The sequence below is a fragment of the Plectropomus leopardus genome, chromosome 22, assembly GCF_008729295.1.
Source record: "Plectropomus leopardus isolate mb chromosome 22, YSFRI_Pleo_2.0, whole genome shotgun sequence".
Lineage (NCBI taxonomy): Eukaryota > Metazoa > Chordata > Actinopteri > Perciformes > Serranidae > Plectropomus > Plectropomus leopardus.
The window spans coordinates 11,329,069-11,343,101 of NC_056484.1; the positions used below are offsets into that span (position 1 = coordinate 11,329,069).

The window sequence follows — 14,033 nt, forward strand, 5'->3', positions numbered from 1 at the left end:
TCTCTCTCTCTCTTCCCCTCTCTCTCTCTCTCTCTCTCTCTCTCTCTCACTCTTCTCATCAATGTTTCATATGATCTTTTTGGCAGTTTTGTCAAATAAGGCGAAAGAGAATCCTTCAGTTCTTACTTTGGAAAATCAAACCGTTACATTAACATTAAATGTTCTACATTTTGTATTCTCTCTGTTCTTTTATTTTATTAAGAGCATCAATCAGGAGAAAATGCAGTGCCATTTTTAGCTTGAACATCTGTTAACATATGAGTCAAACTGTTAAAGCACTTAAATGCTAACACATGATATTTCGGAATAACGTATTGTGTATATTATATGACATGATTTATGATTTCATACATTTACATATACTTGACCTCAAATATTGTTGATGACACACAGAAAATCAGCATCATATACCCCTTTCCTGCCAAAATTAGGGCACGAAAACAAGTTTTTCAATCATGTATAAACCCACTAAAAATAGGCTTTCGAAGGATGAACATTATTTTTCCCTGATTTCCTGAGTGATTGGTCACTTTGCTGGTTACCTAAAATAGAAATGTTTTACAGTAAATATCTGTAGATGAGAATGTTATAGTTTGTGTTCCCACAAGTGTTATGATGACAGATTAATAATGTCCTGAAATGGCCAAATCCCAGGATATCTTACATGGAAAATGTACTCTATAGCTGCTTAATGCCTCCATTAAAAATAAATAAAGAATTAAGGGCTGTGGGAAAGGAGCGTTTTGCCATTATTCTTGCTTTTATGATATGAACAGTTTCCAATTTGCGCACTGATGTAAGTCTTGACAAATCTGCCAAAACCAGCTAAAGTCTTAGAGAAAATATTTACATCTTGTTAACAGTAAGGTACTTGTAATCTTTGAGGGCAGTCTTGTAGCACTAAAATGAGCAGCGGAGAGTCATCGTCTGACATCCCTAAATTTAGACTGAGATGATGGTAGAAATAAATGAGGAAAAGTGTTTGAAAAAACAGAAGAAAGACTGAAGGCAAGAGAGCTGATAAGCTGATGGCAAAAAAGGAGCCAGATCGAGACAGCAAGCACGCAGAGAAGGAAAAAAAAGCTCTGTGTGTGTGTGTGTGTGTGTGTGTGCGTGTGTGTGTGTGTGTGTGTGTATGTGTGTGCTGGAGGTGTGCCAGGGAGCCTGCCAGCCAGCAAGGCTGAGCTGCAGGGTCCCTGCTGGGGGTGGAGGGTTCAGGCGAGCCCCCTGCCTCCGCCGGCCTACTGGAGCATGCTGGGAAAGAAAGGAGGAGGAGGAGGGAGGGAAAGGGGGAAGGGAGATATGGAGAGAGAGAGAGAGAGAGAGAGAGAGAGAGAGAGAGACAGCCCCTGAGAGGGAAAGGGAAGAGAAGAAGGGAGAGAGGGAAGGAGGTAGAAACAGACAGACAGCCATGGGCGAAAGAGGAGGAGGAGGTGATGTTGATGTAGGGAGAGAGGTAGAGGAGGTAAACCCGGAGCTGGAATGTGAGAGGAATGCGGAGAATGGAGGAGTTTTCCTCTGGCTGGAAAGAGAGAAGGAGAGAAGGTGAAGGAGGAGGAGTTGGGAGGGTGAGAGACCTAAGGCACTACAAAGCTCTCCTCTAATTTATTCCCTCCCTCACTCCTTCACTTTAACTCCTCCTCTGTAGACACAGATCCAGATGTGTTAAGTGACTTTTCCACCAGGACTTGGATCTGTGTCAGATATGAATACGACTGATTATTTTCCTCTTCTTCTCTCGAGTCAGTTATTAACATCACTCATTCTAACAACACGCTCTAACTACGAACTCGTTACATAGTGACGGTTGGTCAGAGACTTTCCACTTCAACCTATGACGTTTTAGTTATTTTGCCATGTCAACCTATGACGTTCCAGGATGCCGCTACGATGATGTCAACAAATGCACTTGGTGGCATGGTCATGGTGGGATGACACAGCCGGTTACCGTGATGTCAACAAATGCCCGTGTGGTGGGATGATGTGGCATGGTCCCTATGTTCACGCAACAGCGCGGACTGTCACGATTATTAGGTTTTAGGCAAAAGAAGCACATGGTAAGGTGTAGAAAACACACACACCCACACAGATACACGCACATGCGCGCGCACACACACACACACCCACACGGGACGCAAACTCTGGACTCCCGCACCAAAGTTGGTTGTTTGTAGGACGTCATAAATTGACGTGGCAAGGATACCTGAAACGTCATAGGCTGACGTGGAAGTTCACTGACCGACTGTGATGACTTTGGAATGAGACTGAATGTTGACTCAAACAAACGTAAACCACAATGGCAAGATTTGGCCTATTTCTTAATTTCGACATTATATAAGAGCATCGTAAATATCTTTTTTTTTTAACATGGTTTATTTTAAGCAAATAGCCTCTCAGTCATCGCCATGGTTATCGCCAAGTCTGTCAGTCTTAAAGATTTACTATAAAGGTCCAGTGTGAGAGATCGAGGGGTTTTTATTGGCATCTAGTGGTGAGGACTACAGATTGCAACCAGCTGAAACTTTTCCCGCTTTGAATTCCTTCAGTGTTTATTATGTCAGGGTTTTTTTTTTAACCAGGAGAACTGGGAGCCAAATTATCTGCAGAGTTCTCCAAAAAAAAATCTGATTTAAAAAAACATAATATGGCGATGTTAAGAGGACCCCCTCCCTAATCAGATATAAATGTCTTATTTTAACATTACCAAAACAAGACGATTCTTATTTTCAGGTGATTACACACTAAAGAAAACATACTTTTTATATTATATTCTGTGTCTGCCAACATATTTCCCTAAATCCTACACACAGTCCCTTTAACAGAACAGCACTGTGGAAAAGCGTGGAAAAGCGTCAGTGCTGCGTTATGTAAAGTTTAACCAGTGCAAACATTAACGCAAAGAAATGACAGCAATTGTTGTTGTTTTTGTTTCTTGCAGTAAAATGTATGCATATTACAGTGTAATGCCAACTGTAGGGTTAAGCTTTTTGGGTGAATACCTACATGCTGAGACAGACTGTCTGCCTTCCTGTGTGTGTGTGTGTGTGTGTGTGTGTGTGTGTGTGTGTGTGTGTGTGTGTGTGTGTGTGTGTGTGTGTGTGTGTGTGTGTGTGTGTGTGCGTGCGTGCGTGCGTGCGTGCACGCACATTGTGATCTTCTATTCCATGCTGTGTTTAGTTAAAAGACAGTCTTTAAATATGAATAACATTGTCACAGAGAGATAGGAGTGTGTGTGTGTTAGTGTTTGTGTTTGTGTCTGTGTGCATGTGTGTATAAGTGTGTGCATGGGTGGTCAATACCAAGGTATGCAAAGACAGCGAGTGCATTTGCGTTGCTCTGCATTGCTGTAATATTTCTCACACCATCTTAAGATTTCTGCGCAGTTTGAGAGCTCTACATGTGCAACGCATCAACATTTACAGTTTTACCTCTTGCCCACTCACATTTCCTCGTTTGCTCTCTCACTCTGTTCCTCCCCTCCTAACTCACAATTCAGTTACTTGACTGACACTGCGGTTTAGGAGAGACACTATTTCAGTATAGAGATGTGGTGTTGTAGTGCACACAAGGACATGTAGGCTCTGTGAGGATAGGATCTTTCACCTCATTTCCACTGCATGATTCAGCTCGACTTGACTCCCTTTTGGTACTCGGTCCTTTTCTCTGTTTCATTTTTCCACTGCGGGCTTGGAAAACCAAGAAAGAGCGGGTGGAATTGATTAGAACCTCTCTATACGATGCAGTGTCCATCATGAAGAGTGTGTAGCCCGGCTAGCTCAGTCGGTAGAGCATGAGACTCTTAATCTCAGGGTCGTGGGTTCGAGCCCCACGTTGGGCGAGGCAGTTTTGGAAGGGGCATGGGCAGGCATATGCTTAATATCATTCATGCCTGTGATTTACAGCATAAGCTCGAAGACTATATCTGTGCAGGGTGCCTGTGGTTGTAGGGTGTTGTTTCAAAACCCATAATAACCTCAGTGTGGCTGGATTGTCAACTGATTGACAGTGTTGCCCCATAAAACTAGGATGTGATGTCCTTACTGAATCCACCCACCAAATAGATATTCTGTTTTTTCATCTCACTATCATTGTAAATATTGACTTAACATTGTATTATATATCTATACTGTGTAACATGCCATTTCCTATTGTGCAATATCTTACCACTTACTGTGCAATAGGCTATATTTCTATATTTTTACAGTATATATACCACTAACCATGTCTGTATTTCAGTTATCCTGTACAACTATCATACATTATCTTTTTTAAGTAAAATGTGTTCATAGTGTATATAGATTTTATATAGTATATTTGCTACCGGTTACTGTTTCTGTTTACAAACTTTAAGATATGAGAAATAACTTTTTTTATAGTCTTTACTGAATATGTGAAGGCAACTTGTAACCTGTAAACTTATTTTGTTGCAATTTTTTGCCTTACAATTTTGTGCAGGATGTCTCAAGTCGCACAAGTGCTGTTTCTCTCCGACCTGTCAGTGGTCTGCAGTGCTTTAACTGCAACTTTGTGTCAGGTGAAATTTGAATCCAGTTTCTTGAAATGTGAAGCCCGGCTAGCTCAGTCGGTAGAGCATGAGACTCTTAATCTCAGGGTCGTGGGTTCAAGCCCCACGTTGGGCGAGAAGGTTTTGGGAGTGGATAGAAATTGCACATTTGAACTCATCATGGATGTGCATTGACAGACTCAACAAAAATTGTCTGCATCAACTGTCCACTGTCACATGAACTCAAAGACATCTGTAGTGATTGCAGTACAGTTCTGATCCTCTGCCCTGCCTGACCTTCAGCGCTCGGACCGGGTCAGGCTGTAATTCCACAGTATTACCTCAGGTTTGCATCGGGACAGGTTCTTTAGTTAGTATTTTTCTTTTCTTTTATGAAACGTAAAAGGAGATAAAGAGTGAGGAGGGCTACAAGGCGACTTGGTTGGCAGCCTTTGCCTCTGTCTCCTCAGCAGAGTTGTGTAACATGCAGCTGAGAGTGGTAACCATCATCTGCTCGCTGCATTGCCATGAAGCGCTGCGTGCACTAGATGCACCAAGGGATGCAGCCTGCTTTGTCGAACCTGTCATGCACGACACGACAGAATAACATCAGAAGGAAGAGAAGAATGAGATGTAGTGCAAAGAAACAAGCCAGCCCATAGCTAACAATACATGTTTTAACCAGGGCTGTCAAACTATTAATCTTTTTAATACTGATTAATCACAGAATCTCAATAGTTAATTGCGATTAATCACAATTTTTAATCACTTTTTTAATTCCATTATTTTGCATTTCAGAGCAGTTCTGTAGTCCATATTGACAAGGTAAATAAATTTTTACCAGATTGTCTTGATTAGGAATCAAATAACAGTAAAAAACTGCATGGGTCTATTATAAAGTGGGCATGTCTGTAAAGGGAAGACTCAAAGAACCCATTTTTATACAGATATCTGGAGGTCAGAGGTCAAGGGACCCTTGTGAAATGGCCATGCCATTTTTCCATCGCCAAAATTTATCCAGACTCTGGAGTATTATTCAGCCACCCTTACTGAAAACTACTCAGCCCAGTACAGCCTCTTCAAGAAAGAAATATTGACTGGCGATTAAACCGAAAAAAGATTTTAAGAAACATGTTATAAACGGACCTTAAATGCAGCGCGATTAATGCATCAATGCTGACAGCCCTAGTTTTAAGATTTAAGAATATATATTCTATAATATATTAAGTGTTATATAAATATAGGCCCGTCTTTACAGTACAAATTATGGGTTCTTAATCGGGCTCTGGCCCAAAACTGCTGCTGCAGGTCAGGCTCAGATCAGGCTTGGACAGAAAAATCTGGACAGATTGTGTAGGGTCAGGCCTAATTTTTTTGGGCCGCTTTTTCTGGCTTTTTCTCCTGCATGGTTACATGTGAAACAAACAGAATACAAAATGCTTACTCTTAGGCAATATTTTCACCGTCGAAATTCCATTAACTCATGATCTTAGTCTATAGTAAGACATAATCCAGTAAGCATAGCCTAGGGCTTATAATCAATCTGTAAGGTTATTGGAGCCTGTAAATGTTTTTAGCCTTTTTTTTTATTTTTTCCTTTCCCTTTGTATCTCTTCATATCTGTATTTTCCTCTCTATCTTGTTCTCTGCGGTTTATGCATTGGCATGACTGTGTAGCACTACTGCCAAAGCCTCTGAACACAGCGGGGAATCTGTTTCTTCCTCTTCCTCGCTCTCCGGGGGATCGGTGAGACATTCTCTTATTTGTCCTTTTTTATCTGCGTATGTATGTTGTGTGTTTTTATATGTGTTTTTTTTTTGTCATGTGCATGTTGCCTTAGCAGCACTGGCAAAACAAAGGGCCCCATGTCCCCCTCCCTCCACCTCCGTGTCTCCAATCACCGTCTTTCTCATCCTGGAAATAATCCTTTTAGGAGAAAAATGAAAAGAGGATGCAGAAATAGAGGGTAGGAAGGGAGGAAGGAGGGTGAGGAAAAGGCGAGAGAACGAGGAGGAGTGGAGAGAGAGGAGAACGAAGAGGATCTAAGCAGCAGGAGAAAGGGAAGAGGAGATCGTAATGAGAGATGGTAGGCAAAGAGGGGGGAGGTGGCGTAGAGGTGAGGGGGAGGTGAGTGGTGTCAAGTGTCACATTTACACATGTGTGGGAGGAGAGGAGGTGGGTGAGGGAGGGAGGGGAGGTCACAGAGGTAGACTCACTGTATGTGGTGACAGGACAGTGTTACCACAAAAATCAATAGGCCTGTCTGCTCCGTGGCCGTGTGTGTGTCTGTGTGTGTGGCCAGTGAGTCTGAGCTTTAATTGAAGTCCTGCGTCAGCGCCATAGTAACACAGACTATGGGATGTTCAGAAGATGTATTAATGTTAACTGTCACCTCTCTAACACAGAGCTCCCTGTTCTGTGTTCTTCACGTCATCCTTTTGTCTTTGTTTTTATTCTTTTTTTATCTGTGATGAAGAGAGAAAGGCAGGAAATTAAACTTACATTATTTAACACATATTGTATTCAAAGAAGTATTCCACCAATAATACTAAGCCGTCTATGCAGAAAGACGCAAATACTTTTGAAATTGGTGCTACATCATCAATCAATCTACCAGTTAGTCAAATTTTATATATTAAGCACCGTTCAAACAAATCAGATGCAATTCAGAGCACATTACAGTTTGATTTAAAAAACAAAAACAAGAACATTTGAAAAAAATTGATCTTAAAAACATACAATTTTTAAGGTTAAGACACTCCATAAGAACCTGCCTAAAAAGATTTTGTTAGCTTATGTTTAAAAGTACCAATATTTTAAACTTCTCTCAGATCCTCCAACAGGCTGTTCTAACATTTTAGAGCGTACTGGCTAAAAACAGAAACACCAAATGTTTAAATTCTACTCTGTGGAACAGCTAAAAAAAAAAAAAAAAAAGAGCCGGATGATCTGAGGGGCCCTCCCGGTTCACAGAAACTAAAAGCATCTCTGAGATGTAGTCTGGTGCAAGGCCACGCAGTGCCTTATAAACTAGTAAAATAATTTTAAAATCAAAGTGAAAACTAACAGGCAGCCAGTGTAAAGTTTTTAAAACAGGTGTAATGTGTGCTCTCCTTCTGGTCTACATGACCAGAGATTTCGGTATGAGTTTGAGAGACCGAGCGGGGCGGATGTGTCTCTTGATCAGCTGTGTCTGCAGAGGCAGGGTTGACATGTAATATGAAAATGGGGAAGTACAGCCTGTAGTTTGAGATATGTGATATCCAGGCACTGGTTAGATGTATGGAAGTTTACGACACTTCATCTACACATACCACACACTGCTATGTTACAAAATCATGGTACCTTGCGAGGCATCTGGATTTGCGAGATAAGGCAAGAATAAAGCCCTAAATTGCAACACAGCCTGCCCCAAATAGCTTCTAGAAACTAGCATTGCCAAATCTCTACCAGTGGACACATTTCTACCATTGCATGATTCAGTAAAAACCTTCATCGCCAAACCCTACTTGCACTCCTGAAAAAGTTTCTGCGTTAAACAGCCATAGGTTACTTTGGTGTTCCTGCCTTAGTTCTGTTCTACTTGCTCTGATTGACTCATTGTCCGCCTTCTGACGCTTACCTGCTCACTCGTCTGAGTCTGACGACTGTAAACTTGCACTTTGACAAAGTGGAGTCAGTTTTGCTACACCCGCTCTGTCTCCAGACTCTGCGTTTGGATCTGTATGCAGTTGTTATGACTCCCTTGTTACAGCTGAACTCCTCTCCCCTCGCCTCTTTCTCGCTTGTCGATCTTGCATTTTCAGCAGTTATGGAATAAAATATTGATACGAGACACTTCCCTATTGATGTAACCGTACACCAAGGACATAAAGCATGAAACATAAAATACACATAAGATCATCCGAGAACTAAGATAGCGGTAAAGAACTTTTTCTGTTTGTGGATGTGGCTAGAGAAGCTCGCGGTCACGTGATGTGTGTGTGTGTGTGTGTGAATGTGAATGTGCTTGAGATTGATCAAACTTGTCTATTTGTCAGAAAAGCTCTGGAGAGGCACATTTTCTGACAAAGAGAGAAAAGGGAGGGCAAAGGGAAAAGAGTTTTGATTCAACATTCACTCATAACATACGCATGTAAAATTTATGCCATAGTGGAGAGTACTGAAACATAAATTGGAATACGGAAAGAAAAAGAAAATAAAGGCATTCCTTTCAGCTGCTGAGTTTAAGATTGCATACTTCTGTACTTATACTTGCAATTTTGAGTGCATGAATTAATGTATGGTAAAACGCAGTGCACAATGGGGTCACCATGTTGTCTACATAGCGGAAAAAGCAGGACCACTAACACATTTCAACCTTTGAATAAATTAATCTTTATTATGAACATGTAAAAACAAAACACACAAATTTAAGCAAACAGGCCTTACAGCAATAGTAATGAACAAGCCACAAAAAGGAGTTCAGAAAGGAGAAAGAAGTACACACTTATTTATTCCTACCCTATATATACATTCACATTCTTCATAAAAAACTTCCCAAGTTTTACATTCAAACTGCTACAATATGAGCAAATATCCCAGTTTATTATACAACCCATACAACATAAACAGCCATCCCCTTTTGTGTACAACACAATACAATATACAATATAAACACCCACACTAGCAAATAATACCGTTAGCAATAAAAGCGACCAATTCTTATCAGTTAGCTTGTCAGTTAAAAAGAAGCAACAGTAGTAGGATCTTGAACAATTGCATTTGATGACTTTTAATAGTGGTAACGCCACCTCCCCCTTCCACAGGGTGGCTCTATAATTGAAAAAATATTGAACAGTTTACCCACCTCCTTATCCATATACTTCTTGAGAAAAGTTTTTTGTATATTGATAATTCTGTACTAATTTGGTATGGCAAATGATAACATGAATGTTGACATTAGCTTGCTAGCTAGTTACCAGTGGCACATTTTATCAGGCTTTGACGTAACATGTGGCCTAAGCTACTATCAATGGGCATAAGTCAGCAATACCACTTTACTGTTGTCAGATTTAAGATCACTCGCCTCCATGCAGCTTTCTCTTTACTAAACTGTTTTTCGGCCCCTCCGTGGCACCAGACATGACACCAGTAATAAAACACACTCACACACAGAAAGGCATACTTGTCTGCTGCAGAGCCGTGTGCCCAGCTCCAGTCTCCTGACAATGGAAAAGCAGCCTATCGCCTATTTTTAGCAGGTTGTCCCATGTTTAAAAAACCTGTGCATACAGGCTAAATTGGGTGGGGAAAGATATAAGTGTACAAATGGAAGTATTTGATTCAAGAAACAGCAAAAGTGTCTCTTTCTATTCTGACTTCCCTTCATCTTTTCTCTTTCTTCCAAATCACTCAAATTTCTCTTCTAGTTTCCCCTCTTTAATTCCTCTTCGCCCTCTTCCCTCCCTCATCACCCTCCCTGCCATCCATCGCTCAGCCTCTGTTGCACTTCGACTCCCCCTCTTTTCTCCCTGCTTGTCTCACACACACACAAGCACACACACATACACACACTAAGCCATGCTGACACTTAAACTAAGTGCACTCACACACACCCTGTTCCCTTACTCCCTCCTCTTACCACCCACACAGAAACGAGGACACATACAGGCCACAAAACACACACACACACACACACACACACACACACACACACACACACACACACACACACACATGCAGAGTACTTTCAGCACTGTCTTCTTTACCATACTCAGCAAGATCAGATGTCAACTCAACTGACACAACGCACACAGAGGCTGTATTTTTCTTTTCACCACGCTCTGTTTCCTCCTCCCTCTTATAGAATATATGCATTTTTAAAAACCCTCCCACACACACAGACACACACACAGAGTGAGAAACGCTGCATGAATGGTTAACCTCTACACACAAAAGTCATAAGAGGGAAAGAGATGAAGAGACACAAAAATTTAGGGGAGTCAGAGAGAGGAGATGTGGTAGAAGAGGGCTGGAGAGGAATAAAAGGAAAAAGTTTAAACAAGATGAGGAAGGAGAATGTGAACAAAGATACAGACACGAAGCTTTAGCTACACATGTAAGCAAAGAGCATCTATTAGAGCGTGCATGCAAGAAACAAATGGCTCTGTATTCAACGCATACGCATAGAATGAAACATGAATAAATGATTTTCATGCACTGACAAAACCACCACGAGCCAAGACACTCTCACACACATGCACCCAATGTGTGTTCACATGCTGGCAGCACATGCCGTGCATAACATACACACGTATGCATGTACAATTAAATGACATGCATATTTTCATGCAGGCAGCATGCAATGACACAGACATGGACACGCAGGCAGAGACACATGCTTCTCCTGTGCATCTGACAGGAGAGATGTTCTGACATTACACACATACACGCTTTTCACATTCATATACACAAAACATGGAATTGCAATATATAAACTATGTATATATACACAGTCACCCCTTACTACTTTTTTTTTTACATTTTATATTCACAATTAAATAGCCAATAATATCATTTGGTCCATAATCGTGTTATTCTTATGGATAAACTAATTTGCATTTGCAGGCATAAATTTGCTGAAATTTTGTTAACTTGCAACATGAATTAAATCAGATTTTAAAGAATATTGTCAGCTCATTATTATAACGTGGACATTATTTTGTGTGATATATGTTTAAAAGAAACCCAAAAAAGTAAAAGTGTGAAATATGCAAAGACTGAAGATCTTGCTGGATTACTATTTGCGAGACTTTAACTAGATTTCTTTTGAGATTATTTCCCAATCTGCTAAGAGACATTACCAATTCTTTATGTGTCCACAAAAACCCATACCTTTGGAAATACAAGATAAAAGGGCTCACGTATTGTCAATTTGGCACCAATATAGTTCATAAAAAAAACAGTATTTGCACACGAGCGTTACATTTTGGATTTTGTCACCTCAGCTGGCTTGCAGCCTCCGTTGGTTCTCTGCTCTATTTAAGTGGGAGGCGACTGTGGAAATGAGAGGCAAAACTGAGATTTCTCACTAAAATAAATGCTGGTTTGTGGATCAGATACACAATAAACCACAAGTCTTATTCACTCCTCAACTGCAACACAGTCAAAGAGAACTGAGACTTGTTCACGTTTTTGCCCCTCCCCGCGTCCCCTCCATGTTTACTGTCCACTCAGTTTGCTGCTCCCTGTTTGGTGCTGGAGAGAGCGCAGCTATTCTTTAGTATTTGCATGAGCCGAGACTAAAAACATTTGATAATATTAACCATGTTTGATATTGTTTTTGTGAGGACGAGTAAAAGACCGATTTAAAGCAGCTCTGCATTTCATCACCACCTTAGCTGCAACGCGACTCAAGCAACACTCATGATTTTCCGATGTTCCGAGGTTGGAAATTTGGCTGCAATGCTGAAATCACTTGAAAAGTAATTTGGTGTTGGGCTGGCATAGACTGTTGGCGTGTTTACAACCTGTCAGAACATCTGAATGCTCTTGTTTTTCACTCTGTTCCCAGATTATCTTTTACTTTATTGTGTAAAATGTTATCATTACCACAAAGAAGTGCAACCCAAGCAGTAACGCACCGAGTCATCCTTTAAGAGAATATGTCGCCCTTAGTATTGCTCTGCTTCACATTTATTATCACTCCCAACATTCACATTTAGGCTCTAATGCTGTGCTGAAGCAGCAGCAGCTTAAGTGCCTTGCTCAGGGGCACTGTGACAGAAGCTGGCAAGGGAATGGAGAGTGGTTTTCATTCATTCGTTTGGTAGCCTTCCAGTGAAAAACCGCACACCTTTAGGCGACCGCTGCCCCTGATATATATTTAAGTGCAGACTGCCTTCAGCGTCACACACACACTCGCACACACACAGGGCAGCATGGCCACACACCATGTGTATGAGCCAGATTTGGCTCTGTCTTCATGTCTGCCATACGGTTGATTCCTCCCTGCTGTGCACACCCTGCAGGCCAAACACACAGCTCTCCGTGTGTGTGTGTGTGTGTGTGTGTAACTAGGAGAGTAAGAGAGTATGGAAAAGAAGGAGAAGTGAATATAAAGCCAACAGACCAGTATAGAGAGAAGACAGACAGATTTTTTGCCACAAAGCCATGGTTCTCAAAAAAATAAAGTAATTTTCACTCTTGCACTGTTTATACAGTATATTCACCAGTATACTCACAGTAGACTACTGCACACTGATATGTTAGAAACTACATTAGTGTTATATAGGTTTGGTGCACCAAATGTCTGCGTGTGATTTCATGAGATAGGTTTGTGTTTTCTGTGATTTCTATTTTGGGAAATGTTTAAGAAATTGAATATTATTGCAAAAAAAAAAATCAGCATTCAAAGACAATTTAAGGCTGATATACATTTGTAATAAGAATGAGGTTTTAACAGATGACTGGGAAATGTGTTGCAATGACACTAATGTTCACACAAATGATTAGAAATTAGAAAATGCATCTATCTTGGTAACCCTGGAAAAGCCCTCTCTTTAGAAAAGAAGAGACAAAGAAGGCTTTTTCCGTAACAACGACTTAACTCTGCTGAGACATTGTCCCATGTCCAGCTGTCTCAGAGACCACTCATTTTGGTGCCAGTTCAGCCAATCACACAGCACAGGTGTTGTTATTAACCTGTGTTTATGTTGTCTGGTGACTTTGGCAGCACGAGGTAGTGATTTGATCGATGGACTGCAGGACTTTCTGTTGGCCCTGCTGAACTGGAAACATTTCTTAGCTGCAATGAAATTGCAATTTTTTACTTGAGACAAATAGATTTGTTAACAAGAACAACTAAACACAAGACAGGTTGAGAAAAAATAAGACAGTTTTGCCTTTCAGTAACACCTTTTTTCCAAATATGACAATATTCAGAATTTGATACAGGTATTCTGAATTAAACCTTATTCTGAATTTATTTTCTAATTCGGACATGCCAGTATTAATCAGATTTTAGTAGCATTATTTGAACATGTATACAGCGCATTTGGAACTTATGTTTCAGTTTTTACTGTAGAGTGCAACCATGAGCAACTTATATGACCAGGAGCCTCTGGGCACAGATATGCAAAAGACTCTATGAGGGACACACAGACTTATTGGTTTTGTCTTTTGTTGTTGTTTTGCATCTCTTTGTAGTCATTATGCATCTTTTTGTGTGGGTTTCATGTGGTTGTTTTGTGTCATTTTTTGTGTCTTTTGATCATTTTGTATCCTGTTTGTTAGTTTTTTTTAGTGTTTTTTGTCTTTATTTGGTGTTTTTTCTATGTTTTTATCCTTTTTGTGTCTTTTTTTGACATTTTTTGTATCTTTGAGGTTGTTTTGTAATTAGTCTTAATGGTAATTTTGAGTCCCTTTCTGCTCAATATGTGTTAATTTGAGTGACATTTTGGAGGTGAAGGCCAGGGTGGTTCGTTCATTAATCCCTCTGTGATTGCGACACGCAACCTCTTGCCTGTTTATAGCCAGCTCTCTGCG

At 40.6% G+C, this 14,033-nt stretch overlaps 1 protein-coding gene and 2 non-coding genes across 3 annotated transcripts in view; all 3 read left to right on the top strand.

Moving 5' to 3' along the window:
• Nucleotides 1–14,033, top strand: part of wnt5b (wingless-type MMTV integration site family, member 5b) — a 121,473-nt gene that overhangs the window by 47,828 nt on the left and 59,612 nt on the right. The gene's annotated exons all lie outside the window — the stretch shown is intronic.
• On the top strand, nucleotides 3,766–3,838 carry trnak-cuu. The gene has a single exon. It is a non-coding gene; the product is annotated as a tRNA-Lys (tRNA).
• trnak-cuu lies at nucleotides 4,568–4,640 on the top strand. The gene has a single exon. It is a non-coding gene; the product is annotated as a tRNA-Lys (tRNA).